Source organism: Delphinus delphis, chromosome 10 (genome assembly GCF_949987515.2).
Source record: "Delphinus delphis chromosome 10, mDelDel1.2, whole genome shotgun sequence".
NCBI lineage: Eukaryota > Metazoa > Chordata > Mammalia > Artiodactyla > Delphinidae > Delphinus > Delphinus delphis.
The window spans coordinates 22566057-22584485 of NC_082692.2; the positions used below are offsets into that span (position 1 = coordinate 22566057).

The following is an 18429-nucleotide window of genomic DNA, read 5'->3' on the forward strand; positions in this document are numbered from 1 at the left end:
TCCCAACATGGCTGCTTGCTTCATCAAAGCCACTAAAGAAAGCCTCTTTCTAAGATAGAAGTGACAATCCTATGTAATGTAATCACATAAGTGATATCCCATAACCCTAGCCATAGTCCATTGGTCAAGAGCCTCAAGTGTAAGTTATCACACAAATGAATGAGCACCAGGAGGCAGGGACTATAGGGGTTACCTTAGAATCTATCTGCCACAATCTTGTACTGTATTATCTGGCTGAATTAATTTATTCATTCCAGTAATCTGTGTGTTTGGGAGAGTACCTTAGGGTTTTCAAAATGCAGGATCACATTATTTTCAAATAAAGATAGTGTTATTTCTTCCTTTCCAATGTAGATGTCTTTTTTTTTTTTTCTTCTAATTGCACTAGCTATAACCTCTAGTACAATGCTTATAGAAATGGTGGCAGCAGACATACCTTGTTCTCAATCTTGGGGGAAAGCATTCATTCTTTCACCATTAAGATGTTAGGTTTTTTCATAAATGCTCTTTATCAGGTTAAAGAAGTTCTCTCTGTGGCAGACAAACTCTAAGATCACCCTTAACGATCCTCATCTTCTAATATTTACGCCCTTTTATTATAACCCTCCCCTCGACTGTCTCTGGGACCTTTGACTTATTTCTAACGGAGAGAATATGGCAAAAGTGATGGGATGTCATGCCTATGATCACATTGCTACAGAGTCTGTTTTGCTAGTAGACTTTGTTGAGACACTCTCCTGTGCTGGCTTTGAAGCAGCAGCCATGTTGAGGCTCCCATGTGACAAGGAGCTCAGGGTGGCTACTAGGAGCTGAGGGCAACCTCCAGCCAACAACCAGCAAGAAGTCAAGTCCCTCAGTCTTATAACCACAGGGAACTGAATTCTACTGACGTCCTTAGTGAGTGTGGAAGTGGATCATACAGTCAATCCTCCAGTTAAGAACACAACTGACACCTTAATACAGCCTTGCAGAGAACCCAGCTGAGGCATACTTGGAGTCCTGACCCACAGAAACTGTGAGATAATAAATGTGCGTTGATTTGGGGGCTAGGTTTGTGGTCACTTATTATATAGCACAGAAAACTAAGTACGTTTAATCCATTCACATTTAATATTATTTTTTATCTGAGTGGATTTGTTTACCTTTTTTTTCATTTTTTTATGTATCTCACATCTTTTTGTTCCTCTGTTCCTTCCTTATTGTCTTTTATTAAGTAGATATTTTGCTAGGAGCCATATAAATTATTTTGTTCATTTCTAAGTGTAATTCTGAACTATAGTGGTTTCTTTCGGAATTACAATCTCTACCTTATCACAGTATACTTTGGATAAATACTAATTTAATTCCAGTAAGCACAGAAACGTTGCTCTGATATAGTTTTGTTATAACTCCTCTCCTTTGTGTTATTACTGTCATATATATTACATCTACATATATTACAAAGCTATATTTATAACATAGCATCATACTGATTTATATAATTTTCTTTTAAAGAAGTTGAGAAAAGAGAAAAAACATACTTGAGCCTTTCATTTTAAACCCTGTACTTAGCATTTCCAGTACTCTTCCTCTTGTGGATTCAAATTACCATTTTTGTCATTTCCTTACTCCAAAAGAGTTCCATTCCCTCCTCCATCCTTTGTCCAATTATTCACATGAATATATATTACATCTGAAAATGTTGGAAGCCCAATGCAATAAATTTATTATTGCTTTATATAATTTAAGTCAGATAAGATAAAAATACATTTATAATGTTTTTCATAATTATGTTCATATTACCTTTCCTGGTGCTCTTTTTTTCATGCGGATTGGGGTTATTGTCTGGTGTCATTTCTTCTCAGCCTAAAGAACTTAACTGTAGTATTTCTTGTAAAACAGATCTGCTAGCAATAAATCCTCTCAGTGTCTTTGGGAATGTTTTTGTCTTCAGTTTCAAATCACAGTTTTGCTAGATACAGGATTCTTTGTTAACAGGTTATTTGGTGGTTTCTGTGTTTTTGTTTAGCTTTATTTTGCTTTTCATTTTGAATGTATCAATGCTTTCTGGCCTCTATTGTTTCTGATGAGAAGTTAGCTGTTATTCTTATTGTGTGTGGGTGTGTGTTTAATATGTAATGAGCTTTTTCTCCTACTGCTTGCAAATTTTTCTCCTTTCTTTTGTTCACAATCTTTTGACCATAATGTGTCTTGGTGTGTGTGGATCATCTTACATCTCTTGAGTGTATAGATTCAAGTTTCTCATCAAATGTGGGAAGTTTTAAGCCTTTATTTATTTTTTCTGCTTTTTCTCTTTCCTCCTTTGCTGAGACTCCTATTATGCATATGTTGGTACTAATGTTGTCCCACAGTATCTGAGGCTCTGTTCATATTTTTTTATTCTTATTTCTTCCAATTCTTCATACCAGATAAACTCTATTGAACTATCTTCAAATTCTTTCTTCTGCCCGCTCAATTCTGCTATTGAGTCCTTCTACTGAACAGGTTTTATTTTGGTTTTTTGGGTTTTTTTGCTTTGTATGTGTATTTTTAAAATTTTTTAAAAGATTTTGTTTTAGAAAAGTTTTAGATTTTCAACAAAATTGAGAGGAAGGTACAGAGATTTTCCATATACCCTCCGCCCCACACTTACACAGTCTCCCCCATTATCAACACCACTCACCAGAATGGTACATTTTTTACCAAGGATGAACCTACATTGACACATCATAATCATGAAGTCCATAGTTCTCCTTAGTGTTCACTCTTGGAGTTGTACATACTATGGTTTGAACAAATGTATGACATATATTCATTATTATTATAGCATACAAAGCATTTTCATTGCCCTAAAAATCCTCTGTGTTCTGCCTATTTATCTCCCTACCCCACCCCACCCCACCCCACCAGTCACCACTAGGTTTTCTTGTCTCTGTAGTTTTGCCTTTTCCATATGTCATATAGCTGGAATCAACCTTGCATCATTTATATTCCCGCCTAGTTCTCCCCCAGTACATGCTGGATATTTTAAACAAAATTATAGATATATCATTTCATCTGTAATTTTTTTTTTTTTTTTTTTTTTTTTTTTTTTTTGCTGTACGCGGGCCTCTCACTGTTGTGGCCTCTCCCGTTGCGGAGCACAGGCTCCGGACGCGCAGGCTCAGTGGCCATGGCTCACGGGCCTAGCCGCTCCGCGGCACGAGGGATCTTCCTGGACCGAGGCACGAACCCATGTCCCCTGCATCAGCAGGCGGACTCTCAACCACTGAGCCACCAGGGAAGCCCCATCTGTAATATTTTTAATGTATCCCTAAAATTAATTTTATAAATTTCATAATTACAATATCATTTCTAAAAATAACAATTCTTGGGCTTCCCTGGTGGCGCAGTGGTTGAGAGTCCACCTGCCGACTCAGGGGACACGGGTTCGTGCCCTGGTCCGAGAAGATCCCACATGCCGTGGAGCGGCTGGGCCCGTGAGCCATGGCTGCTGATCCTGTGCGTCCGGAGCCTGTGCTCCGCAACAGGAGAGGCCACAACAGTGAGAGGCCTGCGTACCGTAAAAAAAATAAATAAGTAAATAAAAATAACAATTCTTAACATCATCAAATATCCAGTGCATGTTCACACTTCCCTAATTATATTTTTTTCTTAAAAACTGAGGTGTTTAAACCAGGATTCAAAGAGATGTACTCACTGATTTTGGTTGCTATGTCTCCTAACTTACTGATCCTTTTTGGTTTTTTCTCTTGAAATTTATTTGGCTAGAAATCAGCCTTCACTTCTACCACAGCTACCTACAGCTTCCTGTTTCCTGCCCTTTGAGGTCACAAAATTACTTCTTAGTTAAGATACTGACATTTTCTTGGAAACTCCTTTCTCTTAAGTTTATTTAGTACCTTCAATAACTCTTTCTCCTCATAGTGAGATTTCAATAGAAAAACACATCCCTACATAAGAGGGTCTATAACCCACTGTCCTAACCTTATTAACTCACTCTATTGTTATTCTATTATCTTTATGATGCAAGAAGCAGAACTGTCTGAAAATAACACTGGGAGCTCATGCTGGGTAGCCTGAATAATAAGCTAATTAGAACCTGGGGTTCCTTCTTCTCCCAGCAAGTGGGGCTGCAAGAAATCACCGACCAGTTGGATCAGTGGTGTTTTTAACACTTGGCAAAGGAGTCTATAATTTGCCATGGGCCCCCAGGCCTCCAGTTATTGGGCAGTTGGCATTTCCATACATCAGAATATATTATCTATTACTGCATAACAAATTACCCCAAACAAGAGGATCTCACAGCATCTCACAGTTTCTGTGGGTCAGCAATCCAAGCACAGCATAAACTGGGTCATCTATTTCAGGGTGCCTACAAGGCTGCAATCAAGGTGTTGGCAAGAGTGGGGCTCATAAAAAGAAACGAAATTGAGTTATTTGTAGTGAGGTGGGTGGACCTAGACAGAGTGAAGTCAGAAAGAGAAAAACAAATACTGTATGCTAACACATATATATGGAATCTTAAAAAAAAAATGGTTCTGAAGAACCTAGGGGCAGGACAGGAATAAAAGACACAGACGTAGAGAATGGACTTGAAGACACGGGGAGGGGGAAGGGTAAGCTGGAACGAAGTGAGAGAGTGGCACGGACATATATACACTACCAAATGTAAAATAACTAGTGGGAAGCAGCTGCATAGCACAGGGAGATCAGCTCGGTGCTTTGTGACCACCTAGAGGGGTGGGATAGGGAGGGTGGGAGGGAGATGCAAGAGGGAGGAGATATGGGGATATATGTATATGTATAGCTGATTCACTTTGCTGTAAAGCAGAAACTAACACACCACTGTAAAGCAATTATACTCCAATAAAGATGTTAAAAAAAAAAAAGAAATGCAGATGATGTCCAAATAAAACTTTCTTTTCACTTCAAAGTTTGACTCACCTTATCTTGGGAATGTGAGGAGGGTGTTGAGGAAGAGTCTGTTAGAGGTTCATGGGAGAGGCAAGTGGGGGGGGCAGGGGGGAAGAGGTGGTGGGGACAAAGGGAGAGACTGAGCAGACTGGACGGTATCCAACAGTGCTCTGAGACTGAGGGAGCACCATGAGTGGTGTCAGGTGCCATAGAGAAGACTAAGGAAAGGCCTCTGAGGACCATTGGAAGACAGTGTAAATTAAGTGGCGAGAAGAAGTGGGACTGCAGAAGTCAAAGAAAGATGAGAATTTGTTTTCTGACAGGAAAGTAGGATTTATTGGTGGGCATGAGTAAGAAGGGGACAGCGCCAAAACTCTAAAGAGTGCAGGGCCCACCATTTGTCCAGGGGCAACAATTAGGGATGCATCTGACCCCACAGCCATCCGGGATGAGCCACTTTTTTGCCACCATGTTTTCAAATTCATCCCCATTAAACTTAGTAAATCCCCACTTCTTGGAGATGTAGCTCTTCTGGCGGCCAGGGAACTTGAACTCGGCCCTGCAGAGGGCCTCAAACACATGTTCCTTGTTCTGTAGCTTGGTGTGGATGGACATTATGATTTGGCCAATGTGGACCCTGGCCACTGTGCCCTGGGGCTTTCCAAAGACGCCGCACATACCTGTCTGGAGCCTAGATTGGGGGCAGCATGCCAGTCATGAATGTCCACTGGAAAGGGCTGTCTCCAAGGTCCCTTAGGGCAACCCATTCAGGCAACAGGCTGCACACACTACTGAGGAGGCTGCTGTTTGCAACCACTGCACGCTGGGCCCCCATGGGGAAAGATGAGAATTGAGGAAAGTAAAATAAATGCAGACTACTTCTCTCACTGCAGCAAAGGGAAGATTGTTGCTACATAGGTCAGCAGGGCCAATAAAGGCTTTGTTAAATGCTGATTTGAAAGCAAAAAAGAGGAAGCACTATAAAGACTGATAAAAGAAAAAAGACTATGAAAACAATAACTCTAAAGGAGTTATGAAAAAAATAAAAAATAAAAAAATAAAGGAATTATGATCAAGACTAGAGTTAGTTTGGAACTGGCTATATCTCTGGAGAAACATTTTGGAATTAGCTGTCTCTTTTCCCAGCTATGACCTCAGATTCCTGAAGGGACTATGTCTTGTTCACTGGTATCCATGGGACCTAGCACAATGCCTAACACAGTCTCTCAATAAAAGTTTGTTTCTGATGGACTCTTCCTTCAATATTTGAGGAGTACATGCTTAATGAGTGTCCTCAGTGGTCCATGGCCCACATCTATTGCAAAGAGAAAGAGTAATTTCCATGAGCAGTTTGCAAAGATCTTGGCTTCCCTAGAAAGTGCTCAGTTTGACAAACAAGAAGGATCACTTTGCTCCTTTCACCAGCCAAAACGAAGACTGTAGAAAGCTGTTTTAAACTTTCTCTCCTTACATTTGAATGGGATCACATATGGAATCCCCCATATACCTAAGTGCACAAAGATGCAGTGTCTATTTCTCTACAAGTGGTCTGTTCTTCCTCACAAATCTCCCACCTATAAAGTTAGGACAGCCCACTGAACAAGATCATAAAGAGACTTGTAAGCCATTCCAGAGAGATTTAGGTCTTACCCAATCAGTGAAGGATAAAAGTCACCATCAAGGATGACTGAGTAGGGGAATACTACAGAGTTCTGAGTCAGAAATATCACCGAGGAGGCAGTACAGAGGAAAGACTGGGAGTGAGGCAAGGGAGTGAGACCAAATGCTCAGATAAAGGTAGGGAGTCAGTTGCCACAGTATAGGAAGGGCCTGAAATAGGACAGTCAAAGTGGAAAAGGAAGGAGGGGACAGCTAAGATGTTTAGAAATGTCAGAAACTGACAATTAATTAAATGGGAGGGATACAGGAGAGGAATTACAACATAATTAACAAAGCAGTGAAGCACTGGATATCAACAGCAAAGAAAATGACCTTTAAAAAGAAAAAAGAAAGAAAGAAAAAAAAATCTCATTCCAGTAGTTTCACAACCTAAAGGTCAGGATCTCCACCTGGAATCTTTCTGTGGTGCTCTATGGGAACAGGGAGAGGACTTTAGAGGCTATCACTTTTGGGTCACTTCCTAAGCAGTGGAATTCTTAGGATGGGAGGGAGGACATTCTAGCTCCTCAGGGATTCACTGAAGTGAATGAGGGCATGATCAGTGACAACACTGTGTTGCTCCCAGGGCGGACAAAGGTCTGAGTGTGAGAGATACAGAGCTCCTGAAGTCTCTCTGACAGATAAACCCATCAGCCTCTGGAACCTAGCTAATCCTTCTCCAGTCCTAATCTCCTTAATCCTAAATCTGAGCTCAGTTATGCCAGCACCTCTAGAGTAAATCATAAGGTCTGAGACCTCAGCAACAAGAGAAGCAGAGTTGGACTCACTGAGGCAGCCAAAAGAAAGAGGGAGAGATGGAGAAATGCAAAATAACAGAAGATCTGACTCTACCACCTGGGTAGTGCCTTTCATTCTCCTGTGTTTTCCAGTAAGTCATTAGCAGATCATCTGCCATCTTCTTTTTCTTCAAGAACCAATCAAAACTCAAATTTGCATTTGGGAAACAGAAACTTTCAGGAAGCCCAGAGACATCTTTTCAGGACCATGGAGAGCAGAAGGTGGTCGCTCCTGAGGAAACGTTCCATCTCAACATGAAGATGAGGGAAAGAAAGAATAAAGGGTAGTCATCAACGGAGAGCATTCAGGTGAGGTAGAAAGACTTGGAATATAAAATCCAAAAGGGCCCTATAGAGCACCTAGTCTGAACTCCTCATAGGAGGGATACTCTTGAGCCATAAAAGGAAATTCTTCATACCTTCATTATAGCCAACAGTTCTCTTCAGCGACTTATCTCAAAAGGAATCTATAGGGAATTGAGACTTTTTCAAATTTCCTTGGAAGAAATGCATACAAAAAGAACCTTTGGTTGATGGTCCTAAAAAGAGCATTACAAACAAGAACTGAAATACTGATACCATAAAGGTAAAGAATCTCACCGAGGTAGGATAACACAAGAGCTGCCAACTCAAGGTTAGTCCTTGGGTCTCCTGACACCCGGGCAGTGTTTTCTTCTTTATAGTTGTTGAGTGGTTAAGGATTTAGATTCTCCTCTGGCTCTGCCATACACCAGCTGTGTGACCTCAGGCAAATTACTCATTCATTCCAAGCCTTGATCTCCTTCTTTGAGCTAAGGCTTCCTGTGTGTCAGACACTGTGAAGCAATGGGAAAACAAAGACAATTTCTGCTCTCAAGTAGTTCCTAGTCCAGTGGAGGACAGATATAAAAACATCAATAGGAGCTTCCCTGGTGGCGCAGTGGTTCAGAGTCCGCCTGCCGATGCAGGGGACAGGGGTTCATGCCCCGGTCCGGGAGGATCCCACATGCCGTGGAGCGGCTGGGCCTGTGAGCCATGGCCACTGAGCCTGCGTGTCCGGAGCCTGTGCTCCACAGCGGGAGAGGCCACGGCAGCGAGAGGCCCGTGTACTGCAAAAAAAAAAAAAAAAAAAAAAAAAATCAATAGTTCAAGAACACTATAAAAGTACAGAAGTTTTGCAAAGAAAAATATTAACAACTTGGAGGTGGGAGCAAGATTAGGAGGAATCCAGGAAAACAAAGGCATCAAGCTGTGAAATAGGGCACTAGATTTAGGGAACTACAAATAACAATAACTTAGTTCTGATGGATGATAATTTGGCAGTGGGAAGAGCTGGAGTAATAAAACCTTCCACATACTAATGTTGTGGAAGTCAAAGGAGACAAAGCACTATATAGATAAATATTAGCTATGTATTATGCCAACAGCTACCCCTATGAGAAAAAGAGTCCTTAATTCAACAAACATTTATAGAATACCTACTACATACTCACTGTACTAGGAGCAGCCACTTCTCCTTTTGATCCCCTCCCTAAAATAGAGCCAGCTTGAGAATCAAGAAAACCAAATTCTGCAATCTTTCCTGGAGGTAAAAGTGCCTCTTCTATGCATATCAAGTAAGGGGAGTGGAGGAGAGCATGACAATCCCATGATTCCTCTACTGAAGTGCCACTTAGATAAGCACATCTTGCACTTGTGTGATTTGAAAAAAGGCTTTGCCTACAGACCAAAGAATACCAGGGATGACCTCTGGTATGATCCCCTTGGCACCAAGTAATCAAGCAAGGTGGTATCACGACACAGAGTCAGATGATCAAAAGTGGCAAATTTCCCAGGCTCAGCTGACAATGAGAGCATACGTAAAAGTGGTTAGAAAAATCATCTTCATGCCAGTTACTATTTTCAACTTCTCCTACTTAGTACTAATTCTCTTAGCTTCCCATAACCAAATATTTGCATATGAACAAGTAGCAGCCGTGGTTCTACAATCTGACTAGTCCACTGACCAACTCAATGTCTACATCAAGGACATCTGGATATTGCAGTGTCATGGAAACTTCTCTCTGGTGAAGTGTCTACAGACACCAGTGAAATTTAAAATTTATACCCTATATTGGGTTGAATAGTGTCCCCCCAAAATTCATGTCCACTAGGAACCTCAGAATGCAATCTTATTTGGAAATAGGGTCTTTGTAAATGTAATCAAGTTAAAATGAGGGCATACTGGATTAAGGTGGGCATTAATCCAATGACTGATGTTCTTTTTAGAAGAAGGAATTTTGGACACGGACACAGACACACAACGAGAACACCATGTGACAGTGGAGAGAGAGACTGCCAAGAAACAAAGGATTGCCGGCCACCACAAGAAGCTAGGAGAGAGGCATGGAACATATTCTCCCTCAAAGCCTCCAGAAGCAATCAACCTGACCAACACCTTGATTTCAGTCTTCCTCCAGAACTGTGAGAAAATAAATTTTGTTCTTTTAAGCCACCAGTTTGTGATACCTTGTTATAGCAATGCTAGGAAACTAATACATAACCCCCTCCCAGTACATGGTTTCCTTCTATGCGCCCTAGGATTTAGGATTTTTTTTATCTTCTCAGACAGAAAAGGATAGATATCAGTGCTAGTAACTGTATTAGCACATGGAAAGGGGTACTCGTGAGAGCAACAGAATGACTGAGCAGTTCAAACCAAAAGAGCACCTTCACAGGCGATGTAAAGGGCAGGGAAATTTACTTCTGAAGGCTCTATAAATTGAGACCCTTTAATCTCTGCAGTAGTTTTTTAAAATACCTACAAATTCTTTGATACTCTAGGGAGGGAGAAAAGGGCAGCAGTTAAGAATTCCTGGAACTCAGTAACACATTAGTTGTGAAAGAGTGAGAGGGAAAAATCTCAGTTCATACATGTTGAACTCCAGATGTGTGAGTTTCAGGAGAGACATATAAGCCAGAAACAAATTTTGAGAAACTTTAGCATACAGATTAGCAGATCTCAAATGAGCTTCTCTGGCCAAATGCACAACAACTGTCTGGGGAAACCTATGAAAACACAGAGTGCCAGTTAATATTTAAATGAACTCTATAATTAAAAATTTACTACTACTAGTAAGAGATTGTGATGGGGGTCTAGATATGAGAAATAATCAAATATCAATTATTTCTTACTTCTTTATCCAAGCAATGAAGCACCTGGTATGCTTATCAGAAACAGCCAAAAAAATGGTAACAGCCAAAAAAACAGCCAAAAATTCATAACAGCCCAAAAAAATGCTAAATTAATCTGTTTTTTAAAAATGAAGATCCTGGTGGCACAGTGGTCGAGAATCCACCTGCCAATGCAGGGGACACGGGTTTGAGCCCTGGTCTGGGAAGATCCCACATGCCGTGGAGCAACTAAGCCCATGTGCCATAACTACTGAGCCTGCGCTCTAGAGCCCACAAGCCACAACTACTGAACCCGTGTGCCACAACTACTGAAACCCGCTCGCCTAGAGCCCGAGCTCCGCAACAAGAGAAGCCACCACAGTGAGAAACTCGCGCACCACAACAAAGAGTAGCCCCTGCTTGCAGGAACTAGAGAAAGCCTGTGCACAGCAACAAAGACCCAGCACAGCTAAAATTAAATAAATTTTTTTTTAAAAATGAAGATCTATTGAAGAAATAAAATAAGACCTAAATAAATGGAAAGCAAACCACATTCTTGGCTGGGAAGACACATAAAAAATGCCAACAATACCCAAATTAAATTATACATTTAATGTTTTTCTGTGTAGAATCACAATAGGTTTTTCTCTTTTTCTTTGACGGGAGGGAACAGTAAAAAATGATTTCAGAGTGTATACGGAATACATGTCCAAAAACATCTAAGAAAAAGTATAAAAATAACAGGAAAGAGAGACTTGCCTGTCTAGATTTCAGAAAATACTATAAAATCAATGAAATAAAATCTATGGTGTTGGTGTTAAGAAGAGATAAATAGAAGATTAGAATATAGAATCAAAAATCCAGAAACAGATCTCACTATGAAAGAATTTCAGATATGACAAGTGTGATAGTTTAATTCAATGAAAAGAGGATGATTATTTAATAAATGTAGCTAGCACAACTAGCCATCCATCTAAGCCATCTAATGCATGCTATTCAACAGTAACCACTAGCCACATGTGGCCACTGAGCACCTAAAATGCACCTAGTCTAGAATTGAGATTTGATGAGTGTAAAATATACATTGGATTTCAAAGACTTAGTCTGAGAAAACATAAAATATCCCACTAATAATTGCTTAAAATGGATTACATGTAAAAATATTTTTGATATAATGGGTTAAGTTGGTGAAATAAAACATTACGATTAATTTCACTTGTTTCTTTTTACTTTTTTTAATGCAACTTTGACTTAAAATTACATAAGTATCTTGCATTTTATTTCTACTGGACAGCACTGCTCTAGAGAAAAATAAAGATCTTCCCTTTACCTCATATTTTTAAAAACAAAGATAAAGACTTAAATGTAAAAAATAAAAAACACTGTAAGAAAACCTAGGGAAGTAAATTAGAATCTGAGGGTCAGGCTAGATTTCTTAATGAGGACAGTGTGTCATGTGTGTGTATGTATGTATGTATAAATTGATAAGCAAAAGACAGACAACCCAACAGGAAAAACAGGCAAAAGACAGGATTGGAAATGCACAGAAAACAAATCCCAATAACAAACAAACAAATAACAACAAAAAGATATTCAAAATTACTAAGTAAGAAAAAGTGTAATTCAAATAACCAAGACATTTTTTACTGGCCAGAAGAAAATAAAAGCAGATAATAACTCTCTCTCCTGGGGATGTGGGAAAGGGGAAAGTTCATACACTGCTGCCAAGGTAAATGTAAAGAATAACAGCCTTCTTAAAAAGCAGTAAGGGGGCTTCCCCGGTGGCGCAGTGATTAAGAATCCGCCTACTACTACCACAACTACTGCAGCCCACACACCTAGAGCCCATGCTCTGCAACAAGAGAAGCCACCGCAATGAGAAGCCCACAAACCAGAACGAAGAGTAGCCCCTGCTCGCCGCAACTAAAGAAAGCCCACATGCAGCAACAAAGACCCAACACAACCAAAATTTAGATTTTTTTTTAAAATGCAGTAATGAAATATGCATAAAAATTAGTACTACAGTTGTTCCGCACAGATACCAAAATCCACTGATGCTCAAGACCCTTCTAAAAAATGGCAGCCCTCTGTATCCACAGATGGAGAACCTACAGATACAGAACCCACGGATACAGAGAGCTGATTGTAAATAATACCCTTCAACCCCAGAACCGTTTTCACAGTAATGAATCCACTAGCACATAAGGACAAATGTTCAGAGAATCTTTAGTCTAACACTACTTATGCAGCAGTAAAATAAAATAAAATAAAGAGGAAACTAAGGCAAAAGAAAGGAAACTAAGTAACAACAGAAAACTAAGTAAATGCCCATCTGCTAATAAAGGTTGGACAATGTATGTCACCTGCAGAACAAGACCTGTTATGCAATCATTAAAATTTTTTAATGAAAATAATTAGCAAAAATTTTTAAATATGAAAATGTCAACACTGGCTCCACTGTAAGCAAAGAGACTATCTCATAACATGCTGGTGTGGGCAGAAATCGGTACAACCTTATGGGAAGGAAACTAGAAGACAATTAGAATTTTAAATTTCCGTGCCTTTTGATTCAGCAGCTCAGTTTCCAGGAATCTGTCCTACTAATACAGATGGTATGAAAATTTAAGACACACACGCAGAGCAGAAGCAAGAAGAACTACAATTCTGAAGCCTATGGAAGAAAAACCACATTCACAGAAAGATAGACAAAATGAAAGGCAGAGGACTTTTTACCAGATGAAGGAACAAGATAAAACCCCAGCAAAACAACTAAATGAAATGGAGATAGGCAACCTTCCAGAAAAAGAATTCAGAATAATGATAGGGAAGATGATCCAGGAACTTGGAAAAAGAATGGAGGCCAAGATCGAGAATATGCAAGAAATGTTTAACAAAGACATAGAAGAACAAACAGAGATGAACAATACAATAACTGAAATGAAAACTACACTAGAAGGAATCAGAATAACTGAGGCAGAAGAATAGGTAAGTGACCTGGAAGACAGAATGGTGGAATTCACTGCCACAGAACAGAATAAAGAAAAAAGAATGAAAAGAAATGAAGACAGCCTAAGAGACCTCTGGGACAACATTAAATGCAACAACATTCACATTATAGGGGTCCCAGAGGAGAAGAGAGAGAGAAAGGACCAGAGAAAATATTTGAAGAGATTATAGTCGAAAACTTCCCTAACATGGGAAAGGAAATAGCCACCCAAGTCCAGGAAGCACAGAGAGTCCCAGGCAGGATAAACCCAAGGAGACACACAGTAATCAAATCGACAAAAAATAAAGACAAAAAAAAATTATTGAAGGCAACAAGGGAAAAACAACAAATAACTTACAAGGAAACTCCCATAAGGTTAACAGCTGATTTCTCAGCAGAAACTCTACAAGCCAGAAGGGAGTGGCATGATATATTTAAAGTGATAAAAGGGAAGAAACTACAACCAAGATTACTCTACCTGGGAAGGATCTCATTCAGATTCAACGGAGAAATCAAAAGCTTTACAGACAAGCAAAATCTAAGAGAATTCAGCGCCACCAAACCAGCTCTGCAACTAATGCTAAAGGAACTTCTCTAAGTGGGAAACACAAGAGAAGAAAAGGACCTACAAAAACAAACCCAAAACAAGAAAATGGTCATAGGAACATACATATCGATAATTACCTTAAATGTGAACGGATTCAATGCTCCAACCAAAAGACACAGGCTCGCTGAATGGATACAAAAACAAGACCCGTATATATGCTGTCTACAAGAGACCCACTTCAGACCTAGGGACACATACACTCTGAAAGTGAGGGGATGGAAATGGAAATTCCATTTGATATCCATGCAAATGGAAATCAAAAGAAAGCTGGAGTAGCAATACTCATATAAGATAAAATAGACTTTAAAATAAAGAATGATGCAAGAGACAAGGAAGGACACTACATAATGATCAAGGAATCAATCCAAAAAGAAAGTATAACAATTACATATATATATATATATATATATATATACACATACATATATATATACGTATACACACACACACACACATATATATATACATAAGGCAACTGCTAACAGCTATAAAAGAGGGAATCAACAGTAACACAGTAATAGTGGGGGCCTTTAACACCTCATTTACACCAATGGACAGATCATCCAAACAGAAAATTATAAGGAAACACAAGCTTTAAATGACACAATAGATCAGATAGATTTAATTAGTATTTATGGGACATTCCATCCAAAAACGGCAGATTACACTTTCTTCTCAAGTGCACATGGAACCTTCTCCAGGACAGATCACATCTTGGGTCACAAATCAAGCCTCAGTAAATTTTTTTTTTTTTTTTTTTTTTTTTTTTTTTTGCGGTACGCAGGCCACTCACTGTTGTGGCCTCTCCCGTTGCGGAGCACAGGCTCAGCGGCCATGGCTCACTGGTCCAGCTGCTCTGTGGCATGTGGAATCTTCCTGGACCAGGGCATGAACCCGCATCCCCTGCATCGGCAGGCGGACTCTCAACGACTGTGCCACCAGGGAAGCCCAAGCCTCAGTAAATTTAAGAAAACTGAAATCATATCAAGCAATTTCTAATTGTATTAGAAATCAATTACAGGGAAAAAAACATTAAAAACACAAGCACATGGAGGCTAAACAATGTGTTACTAAATAACCAAGAGATCACTGAAGAAATCAAAGAGGAAATCAAAAAATACCTAGAGACAAATGACAATGAAAACATGTTGATCCAAAACCTATGGGATGCAGCAACAGCAGTTCTAAGAGGGAAGTTTATAGCAATACAATCCTACCTCAAGAAACAAGAAAAATCTTAAATAAACAATCTTAGGTTCCTACACCTGAAAGAACCAGAGAAAGTAGAACAAACAAAACCCAAAGTTAGCAGAAGGAAAGAAATCATAAAGATCAGAACAGAAATAAATGAAATAGAAACAAAGAAAACAATAGCAAAGATCAATAAAACTGGTTCTTTGAGAAGATAAACAAAATTGATAAACCTTTAGCCAGACTCATCAAGAAAAGGAGGGAGAGGACTCAAATCAACAAAATTAGAAATGAAAAAGAAGAAGTTGCAACAGACACCGCAGAAATAGAAAGTGTCGTAAGAGACTACTACAAGCAACTCTATGCCAATAAAATGGACAACCTGGAAGAAATGGACAAATTCTTAGAAAGGTATAACCTTCCAAGACTGAACCAAGAAGAAATAGAAAATATGAACAGACCAATCACAAGTAAGGAAATTGAAACTGTGATTAAAAATCTTCCAACAGGGCTTCCCTGGTGGCACAGTGGTTGAGAGTCCGCCTGCCGATGCAGGGGACATGGGTTTGTGCCCTGGTCCGGGAAGATCCCACATGCCGTGGAGCAGCTAGGCCCGTGAGCCATGGGCGCTGAGCCTGCGTGTCCGGAGCCTGTGCTCCGCAACGGGAGAGGCCACAACAGTGAGAGGCCCGCGTACCACAAAAAAAAAAAAAAAAAAAAAAAATCTTCCAACAAACAAAAGTCCAGGCCCAGATGGCTTCATATGTGAATTCTATTAAACACTTAGAGAATAGCTAACACTCATCCTTCTCAAACTCTTCCAAAAAATTGCAGAGGAAGAAAGACTCCCAAACTCATTCTATGAGGCCACCATCACCCTGATACCAAAACCAGACAAAGATACAACAAAAAAAGAAAATTACAAATATCACTGATGAATATAGATGCAAAAATCCTCAACAAAATACTAGCAAACAGAATCCAACAACACATTAAAAGGATCATACACCATGAATAAGTGTGATTTATCCCAGGGATGCAAGGATTCTTCAATACATGCAAATTAATCAATGTGACACACCATATTAACAAATTGAAGAATAAAACCATATGATCATCTCAATAGATGCAGAAAAAGCTTTTGACAAAATTCAACACAACACCCTTTATGATAAAAACTCTCCAGAAAGTGGGCATAGAGGGAACCTACCTCAACGTAATAAAGGCCATATACGATAAACCCATAGCAAACATCATTCTCAATGGTGAAAAACTGAAGGCATTTCCTCTAAGATCAGGAAAAAGACAAGGATGTCCACTCTCACCACTATTATTCAACATATTTTGGAAGTCCTAGCCACAGCAATCAGAGAAGAAAAAGAAATAAGAGGAATACAAATTGGAAAAGAAAAAGTAAAACTGTCACTGTTTGCAGATGACATGATACTATACATAGATAATCCTAATGATGCCACCAGAAAACTACTAGAGCTAATCAATGAATTTGGTAAAGTTGCAGGATACAAAATTAATGCACAGAAATCTCTTGCATTCCTATACACTAATGATCAAAAATCTGAAAGAGAAATTAAGGAAACACTCCCATTTACCACTGCAACAAAAAGAATAAAATACCTAGGAATAAACCTACCTAGGGAGACAAAAGACCTGTATGCAGAAAACTATAAGACACTGATGAAAGAAATTAAAGATGATACCAACAGATGGAGAGATATACCATGTTCTTGGATTGGAAGAATCAATATCATGAAAATGACTATACTACCTAAAGCAATCTACAGATTCAATGCAATCCCTATCAAATTACCAGTGGCATTTTTTACAGAACTAGAACAAAAAAAATCTTAAAATTTGTATGGAGACACAAAAGACCCCGAATAGCCAAAGCAGTCTTGAGGGAAAAAAAATGGAGCTGGAGGAATCAGACTCCCTGACTTCAGACTATACTACAAAGCTACAGTAATCAAGACAATATGATAGGGCTTCCCTCGTGGCGCAGTGGTTAAGAATCCGCCTGCCAGCAGGGGACACGGGTTCGAGGTCTGGTCCGGGAAGGTCCCACATACCACAGAGCAACTAAGCCCGTGTGCCACAACTACTGAGCCTGTGCTCTAGAGCCCATGAGCCACAACTACTGAAGCCCGCACACCTAGAGCCCGTGCTCCACAACAAGAGAGGCCACTGCAATGAGAATCCCACGCACTGCAAAGAAGAGTAGCCCCCGCTCGCCACAACTAAAGAAAGCCTGCATGCAGCAATGAAGACCCAACGAAGCCAAAAATAATAAATAAATAAAATGAAAAAGAAAAAAAAGACAATATGGTACTGGCACAAAAACAGAAATATAGATCAATGGAACAGGATAGAAAGCCCAGAGATAAACCCATGCACCTGTAGTCAACTAACCTATGACAAAGGAGGCAAGGATATATAATGGAGAAGACAGTCTCTTCAATAAGTGGTGCTGGGAAAACTGGACAGCTACATGTAAAAGAATGAAATTAGAATACTCCCTAACACCATACACAAAAATAAACTCAAAATGGAGTAGAGACCTAAATGTAAGACCGGACACTGTAAAACTCTTAGAGGAAAACGTAGGAAGAACACTCTGACATAAATCACAGCAAGATCTTTTTTGATCCACCTCCTAGAGTAATCGAAATAAAAACAAAAATAGACAAATGGGACCTAATGAAACTTAAAAGCTTTTGCAAAGCAAAGGAAACTACAAACAAGACGAAAGGACAACCCTCAGAATGGGAGAAAATATCTGCAAATGAATCAATGGACAAAGGATTAATCTCCAAAATATATAAACAGCTCATGCAGCTCAATGTAAAAAAAAACCAAACAACCCAATCAAAAAATGGGCAGAAGACCTAAATAGACATTTCTCCAAAGAAGACATACAGATGGCCAAGAAGCACATGAAAAGCTGCTCAACATCACTAATTATTAGAGAAATGCAAGTCAAAACTACAATGAGGTATCATCTCACACCAGTTAGAATTGGCATCATCAGAAAATCTACAAGCAACAAACGCTGGAGAGGGTGTGGAGAAAAGGGAACCCCCTTGCACTGTTGGTGGGAATGTAAATTGATACAGCCACTATGGAGAACAGTATGGAGGTTCCTT

At 39.5% G+C, this 18429-nt stretch overlaps 1 pseudogene; it reads right to left on the reverse strand.

The window, feature by feature from the left end:
* Positions 1 to 5631: 5631 nt before the first annotated feature.
* LOC132432996 (small nucleolar RNA SNORA70) lies at positions 5632 to 5789 on the reverse strand (annotated as a pseudogene).
* Between the last annotated feature and the right edge of the window lie 12640 nt (positions 5790 to 18429).